The sequence below is a fragment of the Myxine glutinosa genome, chromosome 5, assembly GCF_964187855.1.
Source record: "Myxine glutinosa chromosome 5, kmMyxGlut1.1, whole genome shotgun sequence".
Taxonomy (NCBI): domain Eukaryota; kingdom Metazoa; phylum Chordata; class Myxini; order Myxiniformes; family Myxinidae; genus Myxine; species Myxine glutinosa.
This window is the reverse complement of record NC_136265.1, coordinates 111760913-111776311: the sequence shown is the minus strand read 5'-3', so window position 1 is coordinate 111776311 and position 15399 is coordinate 111760913. Positions and strand designations below refer to the sequence as shown.

At 46.1% G+C, this 15399-nt stretch overlaps 1 protein-coding gene across 1 annotated transcript in view; it reads right to left on the bottom strand.

Annotated features, from left to right (window-relative positions):
• Positions 1-15399, bottom strand: part of LOC137427249 (uncharacterized) — a 146385-nt gene that overhangs the window by 129471 nt on the left and 1515 nt on the right. The gene's annotated exons all lie outside the window — the stretch shown is intronic.

Sequence of the window (15399 nt, the reverse complement as noted above, 5' to 3'; positions counted from 1 at the left end):
TTGACTGATGGACTGACTGATTGATGGACTGACTGATTGACGGACTGACTGATTGACGGACTGATGGACTGACTGACTGATGGACTGACTGATGGACGGACTGCCTGACTGATGGACTGACTGGCTGATGGACTGACTGGCTGATGGATTGACTGACTGATGGACTGACTGACTGATGGACTGACTGACTGATGGACTGATGGACTGACTGACTGACTGATAGATGGATGGAGTGACTGACTGACTGACTGATAGACAGACGGTGTGACGGACGGACAACGCGCCATCGTATAAGCTCCCCTGAACTTCGTTCCAGGTGAGCTAATAAACGACGGAAGGATCTCGTTGTTGTTGTTGTTGTTGTTGTTGCGATCTACTATCAAGTCAAGAACATCACCCAGAGGAACTTGTAGCTTTTGCAGAACGATCCTGAAACGGCCTCGATTTTCGCACAACCACCTGTCATCTGGTTCAAGCGGAAGAGTAATGAACAAAACTCTCTGGTTAACGGATCATCATCTTTTCACCTCCCACCAGGAACTTTCGCGTGTTCCTGGAGTCCCTGTAACACCTGCACTTTCATCAAGACAAGCACTGTGGTCTCAGGACCCAAAAGTGGTATTAAACTTATGAACCACTTCGACTGTATCTCCACGAACATCATCTACAGAACCACGTGTGCTCTCTTCAGGAAGATCGACATCGGTGAAACCAGAAAATAATCCCAAACTCATCAAGCACTTGGTTGATGGCGGCCACCTTGCTTCGCTCCTTTAGGCTGGCCACCTTGCTTTGCCCCTCTAGGCTGGCCACCTTGCTTTGCTTCTCTAGGCTGGCCACCTTGCTTCGCCCCTTTAGGCTGGCCACCTTGTTTCGCCCCTCTAGGCTGGCCACCTTGCTTCGCCCTTTTAGGCTGGCCACCTTGCTTTGCCCCTCTAGGCTGGGCCACCTTGCTTTGCCCCTCTAGGCTGGCCACCTTGCTTTGCCCCTCTAGGCTGGCCACCTTGCTTCGCCCCTCTAGGCTGGCCACCTTGCTTCGCCCCTCTAGGCTGGCCACCTTGCTTCGCCCCTCTAGGCTGGCCACCTTGCTTTGCCCCTCTAGGCTGGCCACCTTGCTTTGCCCCTCTAGGCTGGCCACCTTGCTTTGCCCCTCTAGCCTGGCCACCTTGCTTCGCCCCTTTAGGCTGGCCACCTTGCTTTGCCCCTCTAGGCTGGCCACCTTGCTTTGCCCCTCCAGGCTGGCCACCTTGCTTTGCCCCTCTAGGCTGGCCACCTTGCTTTGCCCCTCTAGGCTGGCCACCTTGTTTCGCCCCTCTAGGCTGGCCACCTTGCTTCGCCCCTTTAGGCTGGCCACCTTGCTTTGCCCCTCTAGGCTGGCCACCTTGCTTTGCCCCTCTAGGCTGGCCACCTTGTTTCGCCCCTCTAGGCTGGCCACCTTGCTTCGCCCCTTTAGGCTGGCCACCTTGCTTTGCCCCTCTAGGCTGGGCCACCTTGCTTTGCCCCTCTAGGCTGGCCACCTTGCTTCGCCCCTCTAGGCTGGCCACCTTGCTTTGCCCCTCCAGGCTGGCCACCTTGCTTCGCCCCTTTAGGCTGGCCACCTTGCTTCGCCCCTTTAGGCTGGCCACCTTGCTTCGCCCCTCTAGGCTGGCCACTTTGCTTTGCCCCTCTAGGCTGGGCCACCTTGCTTTGCCCCTCTAGGCTGGGCCACCTTGCTTTGCCCCTCTAGGCTGGGCCACCTTGCTTTGCCCCTCTAGGCTGGCCACCTTGCTTCGCCCCTCTAGGCTGGGCCACCTTGCTTCGCCCCTTTAGGCTGGCCACCTTGCTTTGCCCCTCTAGGCTGGCCACCTTGCTTTGCCCCTCTAGGCTGGCCACCTTGTTTCGCCCCTCTAGGCTGGCCACCTTGCTTCGCCCCTTTAGGCTGGCCACCTTGCTTTGCCCCTCTAGGCTGGGCCACCTTGCTTTGCCCCTCTAGGCTGGCCACCTTGCTTCGCCCCTCTAGGCTGGCCACCTTGCTTTGCCCCTCCAGGCTGGCCACCTTGCTTCGCCCCTTTAGGCTGGCCACCTTGCTTCGCCCCTTTAGGCTGGCCACCTTGCTTCGCCCCTCTAGGCTGGCCACTTTGCTTTGCCCCTCTAGGCTGGGCCACCTTGCTTTGCCCCTCCAGGCTGGGCCACCTTGCTTTGCCCCTCTAGGCTGGGCCACCTTGCTTTGCCCCTCTAGGCTGGCCACCTTGCTTCGCCCCTCTAGGCTGGGCCACCTTGCTTTGCCCCTCTAGGCTGGCCACCTTGCTTTGCCCCTCTAGGCTGGCCACCTTGCTTTGCCCCTCTAGGCTGGGCCACCTTGCTTTGCCCCTCTAGGCTGGCCACCTTGCTTCGCCCCTCTAGGCTGGCCACCTTGCTTTGCCCCTCTAGGCTGGCCACCTTGCTTCGCCCCTCTAGGCTGGCCACCTTGCTTTGCCCCTCTAGGCTGGGCCACCTTGCTTTGCCCCTCTAGGCTGGCCCCCTTGCTTTGCCCCTCTAGGCTGGGCCACCTTTCTTTGCCCCTCTAGGCTGGCCACCTTGCTTCGCCCCTCTAGGCTGGGCCACCTTGCTTCGCCCCTCTAGGCTGGCCACCTTGCTTCGCCCCTCTAGGCTGGCCACCTTGCTTTGCCCCTCTAGGCTGGGCCACCTTGCTTCGCCCCTCTAGGCTGGCCACCTTGCTTCGCCCCTCTAGGCTGGCCACCTTGCTTCGCCCCTCTAGGCTGGGCCACCTTGCTTTGCCCCTCTAGGCTGGCCACCTTGCTTCGCCCCTCTAGGCTGGCCACCTTGCTTTGCCCCTCTAGGCTGGCCACCTTGCTTCGCCCCTCTAGGCTGGCCACCTTGCTTTGCCCCTCTAGGCTGGGCCACCTTGCTTTGCCCCTCTAGGCTGGCCCCCTTGCTTTGCCCCTCTAGGCTGGGCCACCTTTCTTTGCCCCTCTAGGCTGGCCACCTTGCTTCGCCCCTCTAGGCTGGGCCACCTTGCTTCGCCCCTCTAGGCTGGCCACCTTGCTTCGCCCCTCTAGGCTGGCCACCTTGCTTTGCCCCTCTAGGCTGGCCACCTTGCTTCGCCCCTCTAGGCTGGCCACCTTGCTTCGCCCCTCTAGGCTGGCCACCTTTTTTCGCATCTTGCTCAGTTTGACACCACGGAAAGCAAGGCATTCAAGATCATTGGAATCCACCATGTTGAAACTGAATGTATGGGCCTATTACTCCACCATCGCAGATAGGTCAGTGGTCTCTGTATTCTACCGCCTCCCTTCTGGTCCTGCACCCTCTGCTAGTTCCATTCTTTGTCCCCACCCCCTTTCCTCCCCCCCCCCCCGGGTTTCTGCAGGGCACACCTGGACCACCATCAACTCCCTGCTGGTGAAACTACATAAATCCAGGATCCCTGCTCACCTCCACTCGTTTGTTCGTCGCTTCCAGCCTGTGGAACCAAGTTCCACATCCTCTTCGATCTCATTCATATATACACTCGTTGCAAAAATGTTGTTCGGGTGACGTTGGCGGTGAAGCGGTTTAGCAGCCATGTTGAGATAAAAAAAATTAATCAGATCAACACGAAATATTTTTGTGGAATATATGCATCCATAAGAATTTGAATATGAAATTTCGTTTTGATCAGTCACATGGTGTGGCAATGAAAAAGAAAACAAAATTGATGAAAATTGATGATGTCATAGGTGTTCATCTTGGAAATGCTGGTCTGATTAGGTTGAAAGTTTACAGTTAATTGTACACCGCTCCTTTCCTATGCCATCTCCAGGCGCTGCATGACGTCATTGCCGGACACCGAAGGGGCCCGGCAATGACGTGCGCTGAAAGGGAGTATTCAGTTTTCCCTCCAGTTTATTTCTTGTTTGTTACTTGAGAAAATGGGGGATTTTTCAAGTATATTGGTTGGTGTCGTCCCTTTAGGCTATATATATATATATATATATATTGTGTTGTGTGTATATATATATATATATAGGCTGTTGCTATATATATTATTATTTATATTTAGGTTTAGGTTATATTTATTATATATATATATTAGTTAGGTTTAGGTTATATATATTAGGATTATATATATATATAGGTTATATTTAGGTTGTATATATATATATATTTAGGTTGTATTAGGTTTAGGCCAGGCTATATATATATATATATATATATATATATTAATATATATATATATATTATATTGGTTGGTGTTGTGCGTTATTACCTCCGCCATCGAAGGTGGATGGAGGTTTGGTTTTCACCCCTGTCTGTTTGTCTGATTGTGAACAAGATATCTCAAAAAGTTGTGGACGGATTCGGACGAAATTTGGCAGAGATGTAGTGTATGTCACAAGGACGAAATGATTCGATTTCGGTGAAGATCCGAATTCGGATCCGGTTAGGATAATTTTTTAAGTGATTCTTCACCATTGGGAGATGGGGACAAAAATGGTACATAGCAGGATATCTCAAAAAGGTATGGACGGATTTGGACGAAACTTGTTGGACCGGTTCGGTGTCTGACAAGGACAAATAGATTCGATTTTGATGAAGATCCGAATATGGATTCGGATATGATAATTATTTAATTTTTAAGTGATTCTTCACCGTTGGGAGATGAGGCCGAAAACTATACATTACAGGATATCTCAAAAAGGTATGGACGGATTTGGACGAAACTTGTTGGACAGGTTGTGTTTGTGACAAGGAAGAATCGATTCGATTTTGGTGAAGATCTGAATATGAATTCGGATATGGGAGTTATTTAATTTTTCAAGTGAATATTCACAATTGAGTGATATGGCTAACCAGGTGGAGGTGTGCTCTCTACTAAGTGCCGTTCTAGTTCTCTGCTACTTGGCAAAAAAAAAATTTTTTTTTTTTTTTTTTGCAAGTATGTTGATCACTGCGGTTTGTGTGTTTGTTTGTGTGTTTGTCTGTGCACGCACTTATACTTGCCTACAGTTCACAATTTTAAATCAATCTTCACGAAACTTCACCAAACGGTAGAGTTCGTAGTCCGACAAAATCCTATGTATTTTTGAGGTCAAAACGTCAAAAGGTTAACATAGGCCAAAGGCCAACCACTTTTTTCCAAATTTCTAAAATCCTCTTTTCATCCGATTGACTTGAAATTTGAATAGCATTTACATATCGGATAACTGAATTCAACCACCAACTATTTTTGAGATAAACGGCGGTCATAAGGTCAACATATGCCAAAGGTCAACAACAATTTCAAATTTCTAAAATCCTCAATTTTCATCCGATTGACTTGAAATTTCAAAAGGATTTTCATATCGGCGAACTGAATTCAACCTCCAACTATTTTTGAGATCAGCATAGGCCAAAAGGTCAACGTAGATCAAAGGTCAACAACAATTTCAGATTTCTAAAATCCTTAATTTTCATCCAATTGACTTGAAATTTGAATAGGATTTTCATATCAGCTTACTGAATTCAACCACCAACTATTTTTGAGATCAACATAGGTCACAAGGTCAACATCAGCCTAAGGTCAACCACTTTTTTCAAATTTCTAAAATCCTCAATTTTCATCCGATTGACTTGAAATTTGAATGGGCTTTTCATATCAGCTTACTGAAACCAACCAGCAACTATTTTTGAGGTCAACATAGTCCAAAAGGTCAATATAGGCCAAATTTCTAAACTTGTAAATTTTCATCTGATTAACTTAAAATTTGCTTAACTTAAAGACGATTTCCATATCGGGTGACATAATTCAACCACCGATTACTTTTGAGGTCAAAAGGGTGCTCTACTGAGTGCCATTCTACTTTGTTCTCCTTTGCCAAGCCAAGTGTCACTCTATGAGTGATTTTTCATTCTGTGTATCTGTCTGTATGTCAGTCGCCTACAGGTCACAATTTTCAACCGATCTTCACGAAACTTCACCAAATGGTAGAGTTGGTCATAAGCAAGAAGCCTATTCCTTTTTTTTGGGTCAAAAGATCAATAGGCCAACATAGGCCAAAGGTCACCAACTTTGTCAAATTTCTAAAATCCTCCATTTTCATCTGATTGATTTGAAATTTGAAGAGGATTTGCATATCTGGTCACTGAATTCAACCACCATTTATATTTTAGGTCAACATAGGCCAAAAGGTCAACATAGGCCAATTTTCTAAAATTCTCAATTTTCATCTGATTGACTTGAAATTTTAAGAGGATTTGCATATCTGGTCACTGAATTCAACCACCAGTTATTTTTGAGGTCATCATTGGCCAACAACTTATTTTAGAGATTTCGCAAGTATCGTGCTATGCACAAGATATTTCTTGTTCGTTTGTTTGTCTCTTTGTCACTCGCCTACAAGTCACATTTCTAAACCGATCGCCATGAAACTTCAAGTTGTAGAGGTCGTCACAATTGAGAAGCCTATTGATTTTGAGGTCATAGGTCAAAGGTAATCTGAAGGTCAAATTTCTAAAATCGCCATTTTTCATACGATTAACTTGCAAATTGCACAGCATTTGTACATCTAGTCACTAAAATAGGAAACCAACTAATTTTGAGGTCAAAAGGTCAATGGTCAACTTAAGGTTAAACCTCCAAAATCATCCATTTTTAACTCACCTGGAACGAAGTTCAGGGGAGCTTATGCGATGGTCTGTCGTCCGTCCGTCAGTCCATCAGTCTGTAAACACTTGCAACTTCTTCTACGAAATCCCTGATCGGATGAAAAGTATTCTATAGGTATTCTATGAGCCAATTGATTCTTTATTTAATTATTTTATGATTATTAATTAATTATTTTCATTATTAATCATTTATTTATTTTCTCTCATCGAGACAATATCTCAGCCACCTTTTGAGCTAGGAAGCTAATATTTGGACATGACAGTGACCAAGTGATGTGCCTATAAAGGATATTTTTGATTTATTGATTAATCAATTAATAGATTAATTATTTATTGATTAATTAATTAATTATTTAAATTTTTCGATTAGTGACTCATTTAATTAATTTTCAAAAAGTTACAGCTTCGAATAAAGCACTGGTGGTTTAGGTATGCTATTAGCCAATATTGATTAAGAAAATATTTTATGATCATTATTTAATGATTTTAATTATGCAATTATTGTACACCTCTCCCTCCCAATACATTCTCTATGCGCTCGAGGATGTTATTTATTTATTTATTTATTTGGCAAGGGGGCGGTGTACTTTGAATGTATCTGTACTTGTTCAATCTTTTTTTGATTCGGAATTTTGATTTTGTAATCACCATGGCAACCAGCTTGGATTTAAGTGAAAATTTAAAAAAGCTTTTCCTCTGAAACCGCAAATGCTATCGATTCAATACTTGTCAGGTTATGAACATCGACCCATGGTACAAAAGCGTTGTTAAATATGGCCTCATCGGTAAAGCGGTTTGCCAGCAACATTAAGGTTAAAAAAATAATTATACATCCACAGTCTACACAATATGAACTTGAATATGAAATTTCTTATGAATCGGTCACATGGTCTGGCAATGAAAGAGAAAACATGGATGGATGACGTCATGGCTTGGGCCACTGTATCACTGCTCACAGTTTTCATTATTAGCTCACGTGGAACATACAGTAGTTCCGGGGAGCTTATGCGATGGTCTGTCGTCCGTCCGTCAGTCCATCAGTCCGTAAACACGTGCAACTTCTTCTCCGAAATCCCTGATCGGATTGTGACCAATCTTAGCACAAATGACAGTTGGTATGTTGCAACTCAAGTTTGATCATGGCATGAAAAAACCTTGGGGTCTAGGGGTGTCTATGGGGGTAAAAGTGGATGCAGGTTTGACCCCCCCCCCCCCCCCAAAATAGGTATTTGCTTTCTTCTCAGAAACTACACATGCAATTACAATGAAACTTGACCACAACATTCCGATCTAAGCCCCCATCAACCGTCACCCTGACTAACAATACCCACAACCACCCTACACCCCTCACCCCCCACCTTCCCCCCACAATCCCCCATCAACTGTCACCCTGGCTAACAATACCCACAACCACCCTACACCCCACTCCACCTTCCCCCCACAATCCCCCATCAACTGTCACCCTAGCTAACAATACCCACGACCACCCCACATGCCACCATCCCATTCATCATCCCCAATCGGTATCGGAATCCAAGCTCGGAATGCACTGTTTCTTTATGTACTATCGCCGGCAGGATCAAGGTGAGTTCACAATGTGACGTCACTGGCAAACTGGAAAATCAACAGTCTCGGGCTTTTTTCAGCACTGTGATTGGAAATAAATAAATAAATAAAATCCCTTCAAATTAGACCGTGATTAATGATTTTCAATGGGTTTCAGAAATATAAATTGTGTTTGGGTTCTCCTTTAAGGGACTTTTGGGTCTTCAGAGTCTTTTCAGTCTTTGGGGTCTTCAAGTATCTTTGGGGTATTTTGGGTCTTTGAAATCATTTTGGTCTTCAGGATCTTTTGGGTCTTGGGGGTCCTTAAGAGTCTTTGGGGTATTTTCGGCCTTTGGGGTCTTCTAGGTATTTGGGGTCTTTGGTTTCTCTGGGTATTTTAGGGTCCTTGGGTTTTTTAAAGGGCCTTGGGGTCTTTTGAGTCCTCTGGGTACTTTAGATTAAGTATTTCAGTTACAATTTTGGGTGGCATCAGGTTAGCTGTCAAACCAATGGGTGAAGAGCAGACATACATACATACATACATAATCACAAACACTTGCTCCATTATATATAGATTATTATTTTTACTACAAGTAAACATGTCCTTTATTAGGAGTAAATTTGCCCATTATTAGGAGTAAATTTGGCAATTATTAGGAGTAAATTTGTCCATTATTAGGAGTAAATTTGTCCATTATTAGGAGTAAATTTGTCCATTATTTGGAATAACTTTGTCCATTATTAGGAATACATTTGTGCATTGGAACTGCCTTTAGAGGCTATTTTTCCCCACAGAGTGGGGGTTGGCCTTTTTTTGGGCACCCTGGTCCCTTTTTTGAAGCAATGTTTTATGGCCGGATGCCCTTCCTGCCGCCAACCCCGTTAGTCGCCTATTGCGACACGCAGGGAATTACCAATGAACTGGTACTCAATTTGCAGGACCTCGGAAGGATGACAGGCTGAGTCAACCCCCCTGGCATTAATTCAGCGATCGACCGGGATTCAAACCCAGGATCCTAGGATCCCAAGCCGGCACCCTAACCGCTAAGCCAACACCAGGCTATACATTTGTCCATTATTAGGAGTAAATTTGTCCATTATTCAGAATTACTTTTTCCATTATTAGCAGTAAATTTGTCCATTATTAGAAATAAATTTCTCCATTTTTAGGAGTAAATTTGCCCATTATTGGGATAAATTTGTCCATTATTAGGAGTAAAATTGTCCATTATTCGGAGTAAATATGTCCATTTATTAGGAATAAATTTGTCCATTACTAGGAGTAAATTTGTCCATTATTAGGAATAAATTGGTCCATTATTAGGAGTAAATTTGTCCATTATTAGGAGTAAATTGTCCATTATTAGTAATAAATCTGTCCATTATTAGGAGTAAATTTGTCCATTATTCAGAGTAAATTTTCCCATTATTTGTAGTAAATTTGTCCAAGTGTGTGAAATAGTTTGAAAGAGAGGGAAATGGAATATGCAACAGGCTTTGTTGCTGCCAGTTTGGTTTTCAGCATTGGGAAGAAATAATGCCGTTAGGCATTTGGTGCGTCAAGTAAAATACAGAATTGGCGTTAAATTAAACGGTTTAACCTCATTTTTTCCCCATTTTTCAATCATGGTTCATGACAATTGAACCACACCCACCATTTATCAGACACTAAATTGAGAGATCAGTTGCACAGCATCCATTCCCTCAAACCCAAAAAGAGTATGCAAACAAATATTGCCTCCTCCACCGCCCACACACTTACTCAGGCACCACCATCCACACACCTACTCAGGCTTCATCACCATCGACACACCTATTCAAGCTCCACCACCAGCGTCACACTTACTCAGGCTCCACCATCATCTGCTATTCTGGCTCTAACTCCATTCAAAGTACAGCTGCCATTGCCAGGAAATTCTGGTTTCAAAATCATTTGGTTTTGGAGATGGGCCTACTTCATAAACTATAACATGATATTGAAAAACACCTCAATACTACTACAACTGTAATACCAATATTGCTGCAATGTGTAACTGCACACAGAAGTAGGACATATCGCGTGTAGTGCAGGAGTGTAGTGCAGGAGTGCGGTGCAGGAGTGCTGTGCAGGAGTGTAGTGCCGTCGGAACGCACCAGAGCACCACTCTGGCACCTAAATCCAAATGTGGCGGAGCTGAATCCCACAACAGTTTTTAAAAAAACCCACATGAAAATCAAAATAGTCATTTTCAACTTAACATTTGTCAACAATATTTACTTACCCACTTAGAGCTGCCAGGACTCGAGGGACGCACATTTGCCTCTGACCCATTTAGCCTGGGTTTGAATCCCGACCCGGCTAGAAAAAGTCATCCCGGTGTTTCACGGGAAGGGCGCTTTGTCAATGTGTGTGCCAGGACGTTAAACTGGGCGTCTCGTCTAACAACATTAGTTGGTGGACATTAAAAATCCCACGGTGTCCCTCATGAGGAGTAGGCGAATTATCGCCGGCACCCTGAAAAAATTATAAACTCCTGCCGTAACTTCTTAGTCGAGCATCAGACCTGGCAAGCCGGTCCATGAAAGAAAGACCTGGGCCAAACAAAACTTCCTCCGGCCAACCACACAAGAACGTGGAATAATTGTGGAAAAATAATAAGAAGAGAAGAAGAAGATCTATTTACCCACTTCTTCAATGCCATTATGCATTTTTCTTCATGAAGATTTTAAATAGCTTATTTGTCTGCTATGTTGGTGTGAAATTACAAAAATTTAGAGAAACGTTGTTAGTTTAATTCTTCTATTGAAATAATCGTTTTTCAGAAAAATAAATATATATATGTTGCATTAATATATCCCACAATACATTGCATTTCAAAGATAGCGGCATCAGCAATGAACGTCGGTCTTGTGTCGGTGAAAAAAAAAAAAAAAAAAAAAAAAAAACCGTTGTTTTGAAAAGAAAGTTCAACACATAGCTGTGTGAATGTGTGGAAAAGGGGAAAAGTGAGACATATGCTCAGGATATGCTGCAAAGACGGAAACTCGGGAGTAAAGTTTGCGTGGACATTGATAACTTATCACTTTTCATGTCCAAGGAATTGAAACTTCAGGAATGAATGGCATTTATACCAAGGGCATGCCAAGGGAATGGCATACTCCCCCCACCCTCCCTTCACATGCCTCCCCCCCAAAGCCCTCTCCCTCCCACAGATCTCTCGATGTCTCCATGTCTCTCGGTCCCTGCTCTCAAATGTTGTGTTTGTGTCCTTCCCCCTCTCTCCCCATCTTGTCTACCGCTCCCGATGTTATTTGTTTTATGTGTCTGTCTTTCTGTGTGATTAATGTTCGCTCTTTCACGAGCCTCGATCTTGTATACAAAAAAAAGAAAAGAAAAAAAAAAAAGGTCTCACAATGGATCCAACCTGAGTGCACATTAAAAACAAAAATTGGAACACACACAGTTAGAAGCTCAGATCACTATGCAAGGTGTCAGTGAAAAAGCAAACAACCCAAATCTTGGGGGGAAAGGTCCTTTTGGGGAAAGAATGGGAAAAGTCCTTTTGGGGAAGGAATGGTGAGTGTCACATTCAAACTTGATGTGAAGGTACATCTGGCAATGACACCACGGCCCACATGTACTTATGTTTGCATAAAAGGACAGATGTACACTCAAACAGCATTGTAGGACGTTCTCACACCAGACAGCACCTAAACGTTTAGAGTTATCAAAGAAGAAAGGTTAGGGACAAAAAGGTAAACAAAGCACTGGTCTCAACATAACTACCAGAATAAGTTATAATAAATATAAACCTGGCACATATTAGCCTCTTGTGAGTATCTCATAAGTAAAACTTCCCTCCAACTTGAAGTCATGGGTTTGTACCAAATTTTCAAAGGGGAGAAGGGTCAAGCAATCACCGAGAGGTCCCATGCGATGGGCCTGGGTTCAGGGTGAGAGCTCCCACAGGATGGGCCTGGGTTCAGGGTGAGAGATCCCATGCGATGGGCCTGGGGCCAGGGCGAGGGGTCCCACGTGATGGGCCTGGGTTCAGGGTGAAAGGTCCCATGCGATGGGCCTGGGTTCAGGGTGAGAGGTTCCACGTGATGGGCCTGGGTTCAGGGCAAGGGGTCCCATGCGATGGGTCTGGGTTCAGGACAAGAGATCCCACGCGATGGGCCTGGGTTCAGCGTGAGGGGTCCCACGTGATGGGTCTGCCCTCAAGGTGAGAGGTCCCACGCGATGGGCCTGGGTTCAGGACGAGAGATCCCACGCGATGGGCCTGGGTTCAGGGTGAGGGGTCCCACACGATGGGTCTGCACTCAGGGTGAGGGGTCCCATGCGATGGGCCTGGGCAGGATGAGAGGTCCCATACGATGGGCCTGGGTTCAGCGCGAGGGGTCCCACGTGATGGGTCTGCACTCAGGGTGAGAGGTCCCATGTGATGGGCCTGGGTTCAGGGCAAGGGGTCCCATGCGATGGGCCTGGGTTCAGGACGAGAGGTCCCATGCAATGGGTCTGGGTTCAGGGCGAGAGATCCCACGGGATGGGCCTGGGTTCAGGGCGAGAGGTCCCACATGATGGGTCTGTGCTCTGGGTGAGGGGTCTGCTCTCAGGGCCATATTGGATTGAACATAAATGTACATTGTTAATAAACTACACAACCACAGCAAATAAACACACACAAAATACGCCACACAAACACGTCGTGCCGAGTGTCTGCATCTCTGATTGCTCTTTCTTGTTTTTATTCTGTTGTGACATCGACTTGCTTTTGTGACATTACAGAACGGCACCCTCATTTGTTAGGCATAAGAAGGAAGAACATTTTGAAAAATTCAACCAGTGCACTCAATCTTTGCCAAACGTCACAAACACTTTCAACTTTGTATTAACTGTCAAGAAGCATGGATATCTGCTGAAATTTGGATCTTCATTAAATATCACTTCATACAACTTTTCCTGGAAAATTCCATATAATATACCATATAATATACCATATAATATACTATGCACATAAACAAAATGAATTATTTTTCACACTGAAGACTTAATTATCTTTTAACAATAATAAACATCACAGCCATACGAGTCCATAATAATAAAAGGCAGTGTCCACCCATCTGTCTGTCTGTCTGTCTCGTCCATAACTCCAAAACCATGAAACCTTGGTTCCCCAAACTTTGAATGCGTACACCTTTTTTTTTTTTTTTTTTTTTTTTTTTGTATACAAGATCGAGGCTCGTGAAAGAGCTAACATTAATCACACAGAAAGACAAACCGACACATAAAACATATAACATGGGGAGCGGTAGACAAGATGGGGCGAGAGGGGGAGGAACACAAACACAACATCTGAGAGCAGGGACATCGAGAGATCTGTGGGAGGGAGAGGGCCTCTCCCACCCCATGGGAAGGGGGGGTGGGAGAGGTATAAAACGTATGGACACTGCTGGGACTTCCAGGAAAGAAGTTGGAATTTCAAACAAGGTGGATCTGGGGTGAATTAGTGGGACCTGGACCTCCAACAGATTGCAATGATGAAAACTGGGTGTTTGGGTGTGTTATAACACCCTTTTTGAAGATGATTAACGAGGTGCCCATAAGAAAAAAAAACGAAAAAGCCTTAGTAATATGGCGGCCCGCCATCTTGGTCAGCCCACTGCCACTCACTGGGTTTTTAAGCCGCCATTTTGTTTCAGCCTATTCAAACGTGCCTTGCCTTGGAAACACAATCGATTATCATTACATAATTGAAGCATATCATCAAAATCTGGATTCGAATATCAGGATTGGATGCTGTAGACTAAATAAATGTCCAAATCTGGAGTGAAATCTGACAAAATTTACCATTTCTAGCGATTTTTATAACTAAGTGTATATATGCATTTATTTAAGCGAGGCTGTCATTCTCCTTCTGGGATTAGTTTTTTTATTTAACTTAATTCATACTTCCATGGGATGGTGTGTCACTCCACTGTTCCTGCGATCTGTTTTTAAAATTCCTCGGCCATTTCAACCAGAAGCAATCGGCTTGATATTGCTTGCCACGCCAGCCGTTCCTTATCTTATCACCCATTTCGTTGGAGTGCTTGCTAGGGTGCTTAAGCTGCTTCGCGAGGGCTCCACAAATGATGTCAGAAATACCTGTGTACTTATTTAATTAGTCACAAGGCCGGGGAAGTTTGTGTGTATTCAAAAAGGGCATGGGCCTTTTTGAATGTGATTAACCGCCACTTGGTGAATGTTATTCAGGCTGCTTTAGCAAGCCATGGCGTTACAGTAGACAGTTCTGCCTTTTTGTTCATACATACCCTTTTTTATTGACTAACATTTTTGTGCGATATACCAACCCTCCCCTCCCTCATCCTCCCTTCCCCCCTCCCCCCCTCCCCTCTCCCCTCTCTCTCCTCCCCTCTCTCTCCTCCCCCTACTCCCTTCCCCTCCCCCTCCTCCTCCTCCTCCTCCTCCTCCCCTCCCCCCTTCGCCCTTCTCCTCCACTCTCCCCCGTTCCTCTCTCTCTCCTCTCCCTCCCCATCCATCCTCCTTTTCTCCTCCCCCCATCTCCCTCCCTTCTCCCCCCCCATCTCCCTCCCTTCTCCCCCCCATCTCCCTCCCTTCTCCCCCCCCCCCCATCTCCCTCCCTTCTCCCCCCCCCCTCATCTCCCTCCCTTCTCCCCCCCCCCTCATCTCCCTCCCTTCTCCCCCCCCTCCCTTCTCCCCCCCCCCCCCTCTCTTCATATTCCAGTCAGGAAGCGACTCATTTGCCGGGTACTTTTGCGAGTTTCAAATAAATAGTAAACAGATACTTAATCCCAACCTTAGCTCCTGTTTCTAGCATCATTACCTGTGTGTGGCTGTGTGGGGGGCATGGGACGGGTGAGTGTCGGGGGGCATGGGACGGGTGAGTGTGCATGTGCAGACATGGGACGGGTGAGTATGGGAGGCATGGGGCGGGTGAGTGTGGGGGTGGCATGGGATTGGTGAGTGGGGGTGGGGGGCATGGGATGGGTGAGTGGGGGTGGGGGGCATGGGATGGGTGAGTGGGGGTGGGGGGCATGGGATGGGTGAGTGGGGGTGGGGGGCATGGATGGGTGAGTGGGGGTGGGGGGCATGGATGGGTGAGTGGGGGTGGGGGGCATGGGATGGGTGAGTGGGGGTGGGGGGCATGGGATGGGTGAGTGGGGGTGGGGGGCATGGGATGGGTGAGTGGGGGTGGGGGGCATGGGATGGGTGAGTGGGGGTGGGGGGCATGGGCTGGTTGAGTG